General features: G+C 41.6%; 1 pseudogene; it reads left to right on the top strand.

The window, feature by feature from the left end:
• Nucleotides 1–2286: 2286 nt before the first annotated feature.
• LOC140631848 (small ribosomal subunit protein uS10-like) lies at nucleotides 2287–2652 on the top strand (annotated as a pseudogene).
• Nucleotides 2653–15750: the final 13098 nt, after the last annotated feature.

The following is a 15750-nucleotide window of genomic DNA, read 5'->3' as shown; positions in this document are numbered from 1 at the left end:
ATACAAGTACACCACCATTTAACTTACATTACTTTTAGAAGATGTATTTATATGGTTGTGTGTAGCTGTCAATCATTCATTTTCATTGCTGCATACAATTTCATTGAGCTACTATACTACCAAAGTCTTTATTCATCTTTTTTCCCAGGAGCACGTTGGGGTCCTTGGACTTCTAGAGCTGTGTGACTGGGGCACACTCCAGCCCAGCAGGCCATCTTCCTGGAGTTAGAAGTTGTTAGCCCTGCACTACTCCTGCCTAGAGGGAAAGGTCATCTAAGATAGACCCCCTTGTTGCCCTGTGCTCATGGGATACCCAGGGCCTCTGTGAGTGTCATGTCTCCCAAGTGAGCTTCCTTACTCATTTATGTATGATAGGCATTTAGGTAACTTCTACTGTGAAACTATTATGAATAGTGTGGCTTTGAATATTTTTGTGTGTCCTTTGGTGAACATATGAGTGTATTTCTGCTGGATAAACACCTAGGAGCAGACCTTCTGGGTCAGAGGGTATACATATGGTTAGCTTTGATATGCTGCCAAAGAGCTCGCCAAATGTTTGTACCAATTTACCCTCCTGCCAGTAGGTGTGAGCACTCCTGCTGCCCCTCATCCTTGCCACCACTCGGCATTTCTGTCTTTTCATTTTGATCATCCCAGAAAGTGTGTTGTGTATATCCAAACTTATGAAATATCAAGGAATACTTAGAAGACTGGGGATACTGATCTACTCAGAAGAGATCCACAAGAGAAAGGAAAATATCAAATTCATACGGACATAAGAAAGTCTAAAAGATCAACTCTATGTTAAGAGAAAATGGCCATCAGAGATAGGGAGACCTTTGGAAATAAGTGATGCTAATTTAACAAATATTTAACAAATATAACAAATATTGAAGACATGTTGTTATGTACTGAATTGTTCTCCATCCCCCCCCCCATATTTCATATGCTTAACATTCTGGCCCAAATATGATTACACATCACTTCCATGGGCATCAACAAGCTTGAACCACAAAAGAAAACTAATGATGAAAAGGTAAACTCATTATAATAATAATTAATTAAAAATAATAATTAATAATTAGCTTATAAAATAAACCTTCCTCTTTATAAATTGTAGACCCTCATCCCATCCTCATGAAAGTAGAGGGAGAGTAGATATTTTATTCAGAAATATACACATGCCTCAAAAATGTACCTACAAACAAAATCCCAGAACCATGAAAAGTAATATCTAATGCTAAGAAAGCCAAAAATTCTACATTCCAAATGTAAAATTCTACACTCTAAAGCATATTAAGACTTTGAAAAAAATCTGACAAAATTTGAAAATAAGTAGATTTATTAAGTTCAGTGAAGAATGTTTCAGCTTTGTAAAGCAAGAATTTGTGAAACAAAAACAAAAAATAAGAAAAAAGGTTATATGAGAAAGAATAAATTTTAATCTTCGAAACTAAAATAGAGTGAAATTAAAAATTCAATAATCAGAAAAACTCTAGCCCAGATACACTAAACAAGAAAATTAGTGAAATGGGAGGTAACAGTAAAAAACCTACCCAGAACACAGCACAGAGAGACAGTCATAAAAATGTGAGTGATGAAAAAGCAGTTAAGAGAAATGAGGAATTGTGGTGCCTGACTGGTTCAGTCAGTAGAGCACCTGACTCTTGATCTCAGGATTGTGAGTTCAAATCCCACATTAGGTGTAGAGATTATTTTAGAAAAAAAAGAGAGAAATGAGTGATAAACTTTTTGTGGTAAAATTATAAAATGTCAAGGATAAAAAAAATATTAAAAAGATCCTTATAGGGGTGCCTGGGTGGCTCAGATCATTTAGCATCTGCCTTTGGCTCAGGTCATGATCCTGGAGTCCAGAGATCGAGCCCCATGTGAGGCTCCCAGCTCATCAGGGGAGCCTACTTCTCCCCCTGTTCCTCACCCCACTCATGCTCACTCACTATAGCTCTCTATCTCTCAAATAAATAAAGTCTTTAAAAAAAAAAAAGATCCTGAATAGCAGACACATTTTCCATAAAGAAATGATAATCAGACTGATAGATTTCTCATCAGCAGTAAGTATTGCTCTAGAAATGTATACCCAGCTAATATATCACACAAGAGGAAGAGCAAAAGAAAAACATTTTTAGAAGAACACTAAGTTGCTTGAGGAAGACACAAACCAGCTTCCAAGGACTTGCATTTGCTCAGAGGCTCCTCCTGCTGCTCCTGACTCCCTGATGTTGGCTCTCACAGGGGAACGGATGGTCAGGAAGCCATGCCACAGCCATGGCTTTTAAAGATAGTGGAAGGTCACCCATGGACCTGGATTAGAATTACTCTAACCAGCCTCAATGTACAATCTTTGAAGAAGGTATGTGCTAAAAAAAAAAAAGAAGGTATGTGCTGACTTGATCAGAGGCATAGAGGAAAAGAATCTCAAAGCGGAAGGACCAGTCTAGCCCACCAAGACTCTGAGAATCACAAGAAAAACTCCTCTCAGTGAAGGTTCTAAGATTTGGGATTATCTTCAAGTGAGGATCTGCAAGTGACTCATTAATTTGCACCGTCTTCCTGAGATTGGTAAGCAGATTACTTCAGTACATCAGTATTGAGCCAGGAGTGGATGTTGAAGTCAACACTGATGATGACTAAATCAACCTTTTCATTAAATTGATTATCAGTTATTAAAAAGAAAAAAGAACACCTACAGTTTAATATCCACAGAATCTATCTCACTCAAACAATAACCAAAGAATGCATTCCAGTAAGAATAAAAGTAAAAAAAAAAGGAAAGTATAGAATTAAGAGAAAGTAATATGCAGAAAAAATGTCAAAATGTGTTGGTAATTTTAATTAATAAGTATGATACAAGTAAGTAATATGTCATTTATATGTTAAAAAAAAGAGCAAAACACTTACAACCATAATAAGATGGGAATGGGGTTGAATAATGTACTAAAATATGGCTAACTATTCAGGAGGGGAACACAAATAGTGAATGGCTGTATCTATTTAGAGAAGGAAATAATTAAATATATGTTTTTAAATTAAGTATTTTTTTTTAAGATTTTATTTATTTATTCATGATAGTCACAGAGAGAGAGAGAGAGAGAGGTAGAGACACAGGCAGAGGGAGTACAGGCTCCATGCAGGAAGCCGGACGTGGGACTCGATCCCCGGTCTCCAGGATCGCGCCCTGGGCCAAGGCAGGCGCTAAACCACTGCGCCACCCAAGGATCCCTAAATTAAGTATTAACACTAAAATTAGAAACAAAATCTATAGTTTATAAAACAGCAAAGAGGGGGGAAAGAGGAATATAAAAAGCTTTATTGATTCAATATAATAATAATAGCAAACACATAGAGTTCTTAACAAAGTGCTAGACATTGTAGTTGAGGAAAGGGGAAAGAAGCAATAAAGGAGGTAATATACAGAAAATAAAAAATAAGATATTAGAAATAATTCTTAATTTATCCATAATCAAATTCTAATAACAATTAAATTATTACTAAAATGTTCTCCTATATTACCAAGTGGACTTTTAAAAATCCTGCTACATTTCCCTTATAAGAAGCACATTTAAAACAAAACTACATGGGCGCCTGAGTAGCTCAGTTGATTGAACGTCTACCTTTGGTTCAGGTCGTGATCCCGGGGTCCTGGGATCGAGCCCCATGTCTGGCTCCCTGCTCAGCAGAGAGTCTGCTTCTCCCTCTCCCTCCACCTCTCCCCATGCTTGTGCTCTTTCTCTCTCAATAAATAAATAAAATCTTTTAAAAAATAATAATAAAAAAATTAAAAAATAAAACAAAACTACAAAAAAATAATAAAAATAAAACAAAACTACACTAAAAAGTTGAAAATGAAAGCCTAGAGAAATGTATAATGTGCAGATACTAATCAAAAGAAACCTGCTATAGCAATATTAATATCAGAGAGATTTTAAGGAAATATGTATTAATAGGGATTATGAAGGAAAACACATAGAATTAGAGGGAAAATCATTTGAAAAGGCACAAGAATCATAAATGTGTATGCACTTAAGCACATAGGCTCTAAATACATAAAAGGAGAAATTTACAAATCTACAACTGCTTTGGGATATTTTTAATATATTGCTGTCAAGCAGAAAAGTAAGAGGAAGGATATAAACTGTTTCAGCAATAAAATATAAAATTTGAGGGACACCTGGGTGGCTCAGTGTTTGAGCATCTGCCTTTGGCTCAGATCGTGATCCCAGAGTCCTGGGATCGAGTCCCACATCGGGCTCCCAGTGGGGGGCCTGCTTCTCTCTCTGCCTATGTCTCCACCTCTCTCTCTCTCTCTCTGTCTCTCATGAATAAATAAATAAAATCTTTAATATATATATAAATATATATATAATTTGATTATTTGAATCTGTATCTATCTACATCTACATCTGTATCTGTATATCAATATAAATATACTGCCAGCAGAGATGGGGCGGGACACAGAGGTGCTGAATCTCATGGTTATTTGGCCTCTTATCCTCTAATAGCTGGATATTACATCATTAATGTCCAACTCAACCTTTACAAGAAAGTGATAAACTTGGAATTGCCATGGGCAGTCCTAATGTCTGAATTCCGTGATTAGGGCAGCCCAGGTGGCTCAGCGGTTTAGCGCCACTGTCTGCCCAGGGCGTGATCCTGGAGACCTGGGATCTAGTCCCACATTGGGCTCCCTGCATGGAGCCTGCTTCTCCCTCTGCCTGTGCCTCTCTCTGTGTCTCTCATGAATAATTAAGTAAAATCTTTTTTAAAAAATGAATTCCATGATTATAATTTCTGGCTATGCCACAGAGCATGGGAATTTCAAATTAACATAAGGGCTTCATCACAAAGCATAGGAGTTTTTCAACTTAAGGGCTTTCTTAGTGCCTTGTGATGATCTATCCCAAAAGATATAAAAGAAGACCAGAATAAAGAACATACGAAAAAGTGTTCAATCATACTAACAATCAAAAAAGTACAATATACAATTTAAAACAAGATAATTGATAACAATTATTTAATCCAACAATACCAAATGTTGCTGAGGATTTGGATTTGCTGGTGGTAGTGGTAAAGAACATGAGTGAGAAATGTGACATCTAGTAAAGATGTAAATTAGCATATCTTTCAAGCTGGCAATTCCTCTATACTTCTTTTAGGTACATATTCTACAAGATATAATGAGACATGTCCCAGGGGCAGGTGTGTGGCTCAGTGTGTTAAACATCTGCCTTAGGTTCAGGTCATGGTATCTGGGTCCTGGGATGGCTCCATGCTCAGCATGCTCAGCAGAGAGTCTACTTCCCTTTTCCCTCTTCCTCTGCCACTCCCCTCACTCCTGTGCACTCTTTCTTTCTCTCTCTCTCTCTCTCAAATAAATAAATAAAGTCTTAAAAAAGAAAAAAAAAAAAAAAAAGGAGACAAGAACCAGGATGGTGATTGCTATCTCATCTGCAATAGCAAAAAAGAAAAAGAAAGAAAACTTTTAAAATTATTATTTTTTTTTTAAGATTTTATGTATTTATTCATGAGAGACACACAGAGAGAGGCAGAGACACAGGCAGAGGGAGAAGCAGACTCTTCCAAGGAGCCCAATGAGGGACTCAATCCCTGGACCGGGATCACACCCTCATCCAAAAGCAGATGCTCAACCACTGAGCCACCCAGGTGTCCCTAAAAATCATTTAAATAACCAATACAGGCAATTCTTAAATAAAAGATATCTCATATTAACAAATGAAAAACTATAAAATCATTAAAAGGAATAATTAGAATTTCAAGTATCAACATAGATATATCCTAAAAACATGTTGAGCAGTGTAAGCAAGTTGCAGGATGAAATGGATGCTAAAATACCATTTCTATAAGTGTGAAAAATACCTACAATATATTCTTCATGGATATGTATGCATATGTAGCTGTATTACTATGGCCGGAATATTTGTGTCTGCTTCCCCCTCCTCCCTCCCCCTCACCCCCCACCCCCTTGCCCCAGTTTCAAGTTGAAATGCCAGGGCCCTATGTGATGGTATTAGAAGGTGGAAGGTAATTAGTTCATGAGGGCAGAGCCTTTCATGAATGAGATTAATGCCTTTATACAAGAGGCTCAAGAGAGCTCCTTTGTCCCATCCACGATGTGTGGATACAATGAGAAGTCTGTGACCTGGAACAGGGCCCTCACTTGACTGTGCTGGCACTCTGATCTCAGATTTCCAGCCTCCAGAACTGTAAGTACGAAATTTCTATCTGTGGTACCCTGTCACAGCAGTCCAAATGGACCAGGACAAGTATTAGATACATAGGTGCTGGAAAACATCCTCTAGGTAGCAAGGAGGGGAGGGGAATTCAGGACAAGGACACAGGGGATTTCAACTAAATTTGTAAATTTTTGCATGCTTTAAGCTGAGCAGAATTGAATATGTTAAAAGGGGTTTTCTCATTATCTTTGGAATTCAGCTAAGGCCCTGCAGCCAAAGAGACTTACTCGACCCACTTCTGCAGAATTTTATAAAAAATGACCAGGCTGGTCCTTTAAATATCAATCTGTGTCTGTTCTCTCTGGCCATTTTAAGAGAAGGCCATACGTTCATTTGAATGGGATTTGGGGCCGGGTGGGGGGGGAGGGGGTCCCCCTCCTGTAATCGAATGCTTCCCACCCACTGCCAAGCAGAGAGAGAGGCTCCAGGCAAATCCGTCACAGGGACAGGTGTGCCCACAAGAGAGCAAATTGGCATCTGGCCTTCTGGCTGGACGCTTCCAGAGCCCTGACACTGCAGGCTCTGGCGCTACTTGGAGACCAAAGACAAGGGCAAAGAGAGTTCTAAGGAAAGCCGACGAGCATCCGCAAGCATTTGTTGGCATCTACACCTGGGATCCGTGCCCATCTGGAGAATTCCAATCGCAGAAGACTGGCTGGAGCAGCACAGCTAGAAGGAGCTGAGAAAGGACTGTATACTATATCAGCTAGTACAGACTTTTTTTTTTTTTTTTTTTTTTTTTGCTCTTCTTTAATCCACATACTGGACCCCATGCTAGAGCAGTTAGAAAGCATGAAAGAAGAAAAAAAAAAAAAAAAAAAAAAAAAAACAGGAAAAAATTCTTGAAATACCCCTGCTCTCCTTCCTCGGAGTCAGCAGAAAGAAGAAGTAAAGGGAGACTTGAGCTGCATCTGAGATGGCGCTAAGCTTCTGGGTGTCTCGCCCGCCCAGCGTGAGCTATGGGATCTAGCAGGGATGCCAGTCACCCAGGGAGGGAGACTGAGCAGCGTGCTTGAAAGCCCTTGGGAAGAAAAAGTTTTTTCCCATTTATATCTCTCAGCCTTTAGCCCTGGACGAAACTCATTTATGAGGTACACAAATGGGGCCAAATGTTTCGATTTAGTGAAGCTTGAAAGGCCGGTGTTGCAGTCCGCCTTCGGGGATGGCCCCAGTGATGGCTGCCCCCCTTATGCACACCAGGTAAAGCCTCCCGCCCCATGGTACCAGGCCCAGGCACACCAGTTTGAGTGACCAACAGCACATGGTAGAAGTAAAACATTACTTCTGAACTTAGATTCTAAAAAAAGACTATGGCTTCCCCCTCTCCCCCTCCCTTCCTCCCTGCCTTCCTCCCTTCCACCCTCTCTCCCCCTCAGGCTCCCTTCTCTCTCACTCTGGGGGAAGTAAGTCCTTATGAAGAGGCCCACATGTCAGGAAACTGAGCCTCTGGCAGCCAGTAAGAAACCAAAACCTGCCCACAAACGAGGGTAAGCTTGGGAGCTGCCCCTGTGGCCCCAGTTAGGCTCTAAGAGGATGCCCCAGCCTCCAGCCGGCCTAGAACCTGGAGGAAGACCCTGAGCCACAACCACCCCGCAAAGCCACCCCCTGATTCCCGACCCTCAGAAACTGTGTGAAATAATCAACATTTTGCTGTTTTAAGCTGCTGCACTGGGGCAATTTGTTATGCAGCAGTAGGTAACAAATACAGCAAGTACATCAACATTGGACGTATTATCTTGGCGTTCTTCTGAACGTCTAAGCGATCTCATAATAATTTAAATACATAGAATGAACATTTTGCCCACGTTCAGCACCTTGAAGCTGCGGGAGAGGGTCTTCTAGGGGTGAGCACATGGCCTCCACCTTGGATGAGCATCATGGTCCCCTGAGCGCACCCTCGTACAATAAACTATGCTTTGGAAGCGAGAACCCAGTTCCTCGGAAATCTGATTGTGAGAAGAGTCTCCAGAGTCCGTGGTGGGTGATAAAGGAATCCAGCAGTAGCCCCTGGGAGCCCTCCTTAATACTGCCACACAGGAAGCTCCTGAAGAAGAGGGACAGGCCCGCAGCATTACTGCAGTGCTCCTTCCTGACACTAGATGGTGATAGAGTCTTACTGTGCAATTACACTGCAATTACACAGCCGGGCTGGGGTGCAAGTCCTTCAAAGAGCACACCTCCAAGTAGGCTGAGGCAACTTATACTTCATTATTACTTGGTGAATGCTGCTTCTGAATTCTTATTTCTGAGTGGAAATTCAAACTGAGTTGCTTGCCTCGATTCCTGACTGATGGATTTACATCTGTGAAAGGAGGTCGTTTGGGTGGGGTTTTTTTAAGATTTTTTTTTTTTTTTTTTTTTGACAGAGACAGAAGAAGAGAGCATGAGCAGGGGGAGCTTGAGCAGGGGGAGGGGGAGAGGGAGAAGCAGACTCTCTGCTGAGCAGGGACCCTGACATGGGGCTCCATCCCAGGACCCCGGGATCATGACCTGAGCCAAAGGCAGGAGCTCAACCGACTGAGCCACCCAGGCACCCCTGAAAAAGGTAGTTTAAATAAAGTAAATGTACTTATTACCCACTTTATAAAAAATTAATAGCAATTTTTTTTTTTTTAATTAATAGCAATTTTAATAAGTGTACTATTAGCATGCGTTCGGTTACTTCTCAGCATACCTGAACTTTGGGAGACTCTAGGCAAGAGCTGAGTCATAGTTTGCTTTTGCAAGATCAGTACTTCTAAATCAAACCAGGACAGCACTCCAGTAACTACAATACATTTTCATTCCTTTCTTTCAAAATATTTCCTGTTATAAGAGGTTGTCTAGCTTCATCATTAAGAGACCCTGGAATCAGATTCTATAGATTGAAATCCTAGCTCTGCTTTGGATTGTATCTCGGTACCCATCTCGTAGATGAGTCACAAAAGAAATAGATGGGAGGCACTAAGAATAATACTTACAATTCAGAATTGCTGTTTAACCATGAGCTATTATTATTATTCCACAGAAGTTCCCCGTGTCTGAGGTACAAAATGCTATGGAAATATATAGCAAAACTGAAGTTTGAAATCTAGGTCAGTTTCCCAACGTTACACAATCAACAGAGTCAAAGTCCACAGATAAAAGAGGCAAACATTTGGAATTGCACTTTGCTATTGACAGAGAAGGGATGCTTCCAAAGAAGAAGCATAAACTAGGACTGGAACACAAACCTTGTAAATCTTGAGCCAATGAACCTTCCACTGCACCACAACAAATAATTCTTATTTACTGACTGAAGGAACTCCTACAAGACGCATCTTTGGCAACATTGGCTGCTAGTTAACTGACAGATGAGATTTTGAAATATTAACAAACACTTCCATCCATCTGCATTATTTTAGTTATCACCGCCCTCTGCCTCATGGGATGCTCTGCCTTAGTTGCCTCACAGAAGGAATGATACAGCAGAATCCAGAAAAAGAAAGTATTTTTCTTGTCTTGTCTTCTCGTTTTTTCTTTTTTAAATTTTTACCTTAACTCCAGCTAATTCCACGCAGGGTTACATTAGTTCTGGGAATACAGTATAGTGACTCAGCCCTTGCCCTTGATGCCACGTGCTCCTCACCACAAGCAAACCCCTAACTCCCATCACCTATTTCACCCATCCCCCACCCCATCCACTCTGGTAACCAACGGTAAAAACAAAATATTTTTAAAGCTTAGGCCCCGGTAGTAAAGCAAAAAGACCTAGAAGGAAACCTGACATGTTAGAACCGAGCTTCCCATACTGTTAATATTCAGAAATATTTGTCTGATAAGGAGGAACAGGGAGACTGGAAAGAAAAGCAAAGACACCAGTGGGCTCCGAAGAAGGGACCCTAGTTTCATCTCACTCCCATCCTAAGCTGAGCCCGCTGATTGATAAAATGCCCAGATATGTTTGGGGATTCTAGAGCAAAATACTCTGACCCCTCCCTAGGTGGAATCTGGAAGCTGTAGGATTCTATATTCCTGGGTCCAGCGTGTACAGGAAAGGATGGAAAATATGTCTGCTATCTCTAGGCAGATGGTCCTCTGAGTCCCAGAGAGTTCTCAGAGCCACACAGACTGGGTGGTGGCAGCAGAACGGTGCCAGAAATGCAAGACAAGCACAGAAGCAGTGTCTCATCGTGCAGCTGGTAAGGAAGCATTAGAACATTACTAACACGGAGAGAGCTACAGCACTGAGAAGCAACAGACAAGAGGCTTCGCCATCCAAAACCAGGGGGAAGCACAGCAGGAGCCACCCCAGAAAATGGGCAAATCCTTTATGATATTGGCTCAGCTGCCTTTACAGAGACCCAAATACAGAGCCTTAGCAAGAGAGAACACTCATTTCTATCACATACAAGTTCAAGGCAGGAGTAGGAGCTCCCCCAGGGAGCTGGGGTTGCTCTGCTCTGCCAGGTCACCAGGAGCCCGGGTTCCTTTTCTCATTGCTCTGCCACCCCCCAGAATATTGTCCCTGTGCCATCACAGAAAGAAAACTGGCTCATCATCACCCTAGCTTCATTCCAGCCTTGGAGAGAAAGCCAAAGGACCATGGTAAGCTGAGGGCCAGTGGATGCCATTTAAGGGCATGACCCAGAAGTTGACACATCATTCCACCCATCAGCCAGCCCTTGGGCACATGTCCGTGCCTAGCTTTAGGAGAGCTGGGGCATGCAGTCACGAGCTGGGCAGCCATGTCCCCAGAGAAAATTAAGGTGGTTTTTAAAGAAAGAGAAATTGGGTATCTGTAGATAAGTGGTCATCTCTGCCACTGCCAATATCTCATAAAAACCAGGGGAAAGGGCAGCCCTGGTGGCGCAGTGGTTTGGCGCCACCTGCAGCCTGGGGTGTGATCCTGGAGACCCGGGATCAAGTCCCACATCAGGCTCCCCGCATGGAGCCTGCTTCTCCCTCTCCCTGTGTCTGCCTCTCTGTGTGTCTATGAATAAACAAATAAAATCTTTAAAAAAAAAAAACAAAAACAAAAACCAGGGGGCATATATACAGAGAACAAAATTGGACACTTTCAATGCCTCAATTCTATATAAATCTATAAGTACTTTGAATCTTAGATGCAACCCTGGGTAGGCAGGAGAGGCCTGAAATTTAATAAAATTCTGTTTCTTGCACTCGACAGAATGAAAACATAAAATAGAAATTAAATTCAACTATTGAAAAAATGAGAGATACATTTTTGTACATCTTAGTTTGCGGCCTGACATGTATAGCAGCTACTCTTAATTCATACTGCTTACATATGTTTGAAAAAATAAAGCTGTACAAAACCTTGACAGATTCTGATTTTGCAGTTATTGTGATATAGTAAAAATTTAATAACAATGAAGACCTTGTGAGACATGTTTTTTAAATCTTCACTGTTCAAAACAGTCTTGCCGAATTTATTTATTCATTTTTTTATCTCCAAATTTCTATGCTGTTTATTCCCCAACTTTTTTCCACAGATGGCTAAAACAGGTGTGGGCACATAATCAGGAGCAGTCCGTCTGTTGACTGGCCAGTGCAATTCAGATGGCTTTAAACAAAGGCTCTGCCCAAACAGATTATGATGATAAACAAGACAATAAGACTGTCCCTCTCGGACATCTGATCCAGAAGTAGATTGGAGAGAGTATGATAGAACTAATTAGAGAAGTAAAGAAGTCACAGAATCAGGCCATGAGTCAGCAGCAAAGGTTGCAAGGCACCATCAGTTAAATGAACGCGTGACGTGAGATAGAAATCACCATGGGTGCTTGGGCTGCTAACTCCAAAGCAACTGATAGGCTTCCCTGCTTTTTCTCCTTTTGCTTGCAGGTGGGTTAGAGACACGTATCTAGTTCCCACACATGAAAGGTGAGAAGAAGTTTCGTGTATCACTTCTGATCCAGGTCCTGAGACCCAGGGGAAGCTCTCCAGTTCTCCCATTCCTTGTGTCCTGGCTCTGGAAGCCTCGTGCTAAAATGGCAACGTCAGGAGATGGAGGGGCCTCTGGTCTCTGAGTGGAAGAAGATCCCTACTGACTACTTCATTTTGTGTGGGCAAGAAATAAATGCTTGTTGTGTAAAGCCCCTGAGATCTTAGAGCTGGTCTATTGTGGCAGCTGGTAGGTAGTTATCCAGACTAACAGGGTAACCGAATGTCTCAGTGTTTCCCATACTATAATTATTCTAGTGTTAATAATTGCACTGTTGCAACTTGTTAAAAAAAAAAAAAAAACAAAAACAGTAAGTCTGGAGCAGTTGTTTATAGCCAGTCTTTGTCCTGTGTCCTTTCTGATTATGCCTTTGCTGTCTCATTTTGCAAATATGTCACATATTGCCCTGCTTATGGGGAAATCCTATTTCCTTGTGTCCTTTAAATATATACTACAGGGCACCCGGGTGGTTCAGTGGTTGACCGTCTGTCTTTGGCTCAGGTCGTGATCCTGGGGTCCTGGGATCAAGTCCCACATGGGGCTCCCTGCAGGTAGCCTGCCTCTCCCTCTGCCTATGTCTCTGCCACTCTCTCTGTGTCTCTCATGAATAAATAAAAATAAAATCTGAAAAAAAAATTAATTTAAATATATGAGAGCTTAAAAATATAAAATGTATTTTTAAGTTACAAGTCAGAAACTTTAATGGATTTAATCTGAGAGACTTACTACATACAGGAGACAAAAAGATAAAAAGCGGGATCCCTGGGTGGCGCAGCGGTTTGGCGCCTGCCTTTGGCCCAGGGCGCGATCCTGGAGACCCGGGATCGAATCCCACGTCAGGCTCCCGGTGCATGGAGCCTGCTTCTCCCTCTGCCTGTGTCTCTGCCTCTCTCTCTCTCACTGTGTGCCTATCATAAATAAATAAAAAATTAAAAAAAAAATTTAAAAAAAAAAAAAAACAAAAAGATAAAAAGCCTATATACAAGGGAAGAAAATGAGACCAACTTAGAAGAAACGAGAATAAAGTCTTTATGTCTTGAGTTAGTAAGATCAAGAGGAAAAAACAGAAAAGAGAAAATGGTTATCCATCCATGTAAGAGGAAATGCTTTTATATTTAGATACCCTTCAGTTGTTTTAGTCTGTAAAATTATGGCATTCCAAGAAGAGAAATCATTTTCTCTTGCTTCCTAATAATTTACCTGTGTCTATTTGTTATTTGCACATCACTTGAATACATTTAGAACAATTGTATTTCATATGTATTCCTGAAATCAAAATTTGTATTTCTTATACAAATAAAACAGGAAAAGAGGCAATCTAACCAGTAACATGAATGTTTTAAAGGATCAAATCCCATTTTCAGGCCACCTGGGTGGCTCCGTCAAAAGACAGGGTCAGGGCAGACCCAAGTGGCACAGCGGTTTAGCACCGCCTACAGCCCAGGGTGTGATCCTGGAGACCCGGGATCAAGTCCCACGTCAGGCTTCCTGCATGGAGCCTGCTTCTCCCTCTGCCTGTGTCTCTGCCTCTTTCTTTCTCTGTGTTTCTCATGAATAAATAAATAAATCTTAAAAAAAAAAAAAAAAAAAAAAAAAGACAGGGTCAAAAGCCTGTGCCCTGTGTTGGGCTCCACGCTTGGCAAAAAGTTTGCTTGGGATCCCTCTCCCCTCCCCTCCCCTTTGCACTTGTGTGCTGTCTCTCTTTCAGATAAATAAATGTTGACAATAACAGTATTTTCTTCAAAACTTGTCACAATGGGGCACCTGGGTGGTTCAGTGGTTGAGCATCTGTCTTTGGCTCTGGTGGCCGATCCTGGGGTCCCACATCAGGCTCCTCGCAGGAAGCCTACTTCTGTCTCTGCCTCTGTGTCTCTCATGAATAAGTAAATAAAATCTTAAAAAAAAAATCCCATTTTCATTTGATTCTCTCTCAAGATAAAAAGATTGCCTAATACTTGAGTATATACGGAACAAAACCTCTCTCAAGTTGCTTTTGTCTTTTGTGAACTTACTGTTGCAATTATTATAGTATATTATAGAACACATATGTATCCAGATAATAGAAATATTGACCAAAATGCATATTACCTTATATAAATCTTTGATATTTAATTATATCTTAAAATGATATTTCACTTAATATGCTAACATTAACGCTAATGATATGCATTGTTACAGGATGCAAAATAGAATTCTGAAGTTTAAAGACATATTCCATTGTCAACCTGCCTTCCCTACAAGGCTAATAACATGAAATCAATTTTTTTAATGTGGACTTAGGTAATAAAATTATTTTTAAACAATAAAAGAAGAATTCTGTTAACTCCCAGGCCAAGAGTTGATCGGGAACCTGAAAATGAGTCAAGTTGTTTTCCTAAAACTTACCCTCCTAGGGGATGTTCAACCATCAGAGCCACCCAGGAGCCCCTCCCATAGGGCATTTCTATATTCAAATAGCTTTCGGGTCTGTAGTCCATGCTGCAGTTTACAACACACTTTTAAATATAGCGACCCAGGGCAGCCCCGTGGGTGGGTGTGGGGGTAGGGGTGGGGGTGGGGGTGGGGGTGGCTCAGCGGTTTAGCGCCGCCTTCAGCCCAGGGCTTGATCCTGGAGACCCAGGATCGAGTCCCACGTCGGGTTCCCTGCATGGGGCCTGCTTCTCCTTCTGCCTGGGTCTCTCTCTGTCTCTCATAAATAAATAATAAAATCCTTAAAAACTAATACTAATAACAATAATTAAACAAATAAATAAATACAGAGACCCTCTGTAGAGCAGAGGCTCTGCCCGGTAGAGCAGACCAAGTCTCGTACTCCTAAGGTCCACGAACCCAGCACACCGCCCCTCATCAAGCTGAATTCAGGCCCTGGCCCTGTAGGTCTATTTTATGAGACTCATAAACTTCTTTTTGTAATTAGTTGCCAATGCTTAAACGTTTCGGATTTTGACATCTAAAAAACTAAATAAATAAACCTTGGGGGTCCTGGCTGCCTCCGTGGGTAGAGCAAGCAACTCTTGCTCTCCGGGTTCTAAGTCCGAGCCCCGCGTTGGGTGCAGCGCTTACTTAAAAATATAGTCTTCGAAACAAAAAGAGCCTTGGGGACCCCCGGGTGGCTCAGTGGTTAAGCGTCTGCCTTAGGCCCGGGGCGTGATCCTGGAGCCTCAGGATCGAGTCCCGCGTCGGGCTCCCTGCGTGGAGCCTGCTTCTCCCTCTGCCTGGGTCTCTGCCCCTCTCGCCCATGAATAAATAAATAAAATCTTTTTTTTTTTTTTAATTTTTATTTATTTATGATAACCACAGAGAGAGAGAGAGAGAGAGAGAGGAGGCAGAGACACAGGCAGAGGGAGAAGCAGGCTCCATGCACCGGGAGCCCGATGTGGGATTCGATCCCGGGTCTCCAGGATCGCGCCCTGGGCCAAAGGCAGGCGCCAAACCACTGCGCCACCCAGGGATCCCCCTAAATAAATAAAATCTTAAAAAAAAAAAAAAAACATAAAGAGCCTGGCTGTCCCCCCCCACGTTCCCAAGTGGCAACAAGTGGCTTCAGCTGCG

Source organism: Canis lupus, chromosome 4, assembly GCF_048164855.1.
Source record: "Canis lupus baileyi chromosome 4, mCanLup2.hap1, whole genome shotgun sequence".
NCBI classification, from domain to species: Eukaryota; Metazoa; Chordata; class Mammalia; order Carnivora; family Canidae; genus Canis; species Canis lupus.
Note: the sequence above shows the minus strand (reverse complement) of the source record. Positions and strands in the feature narration are given on the sequence as shown.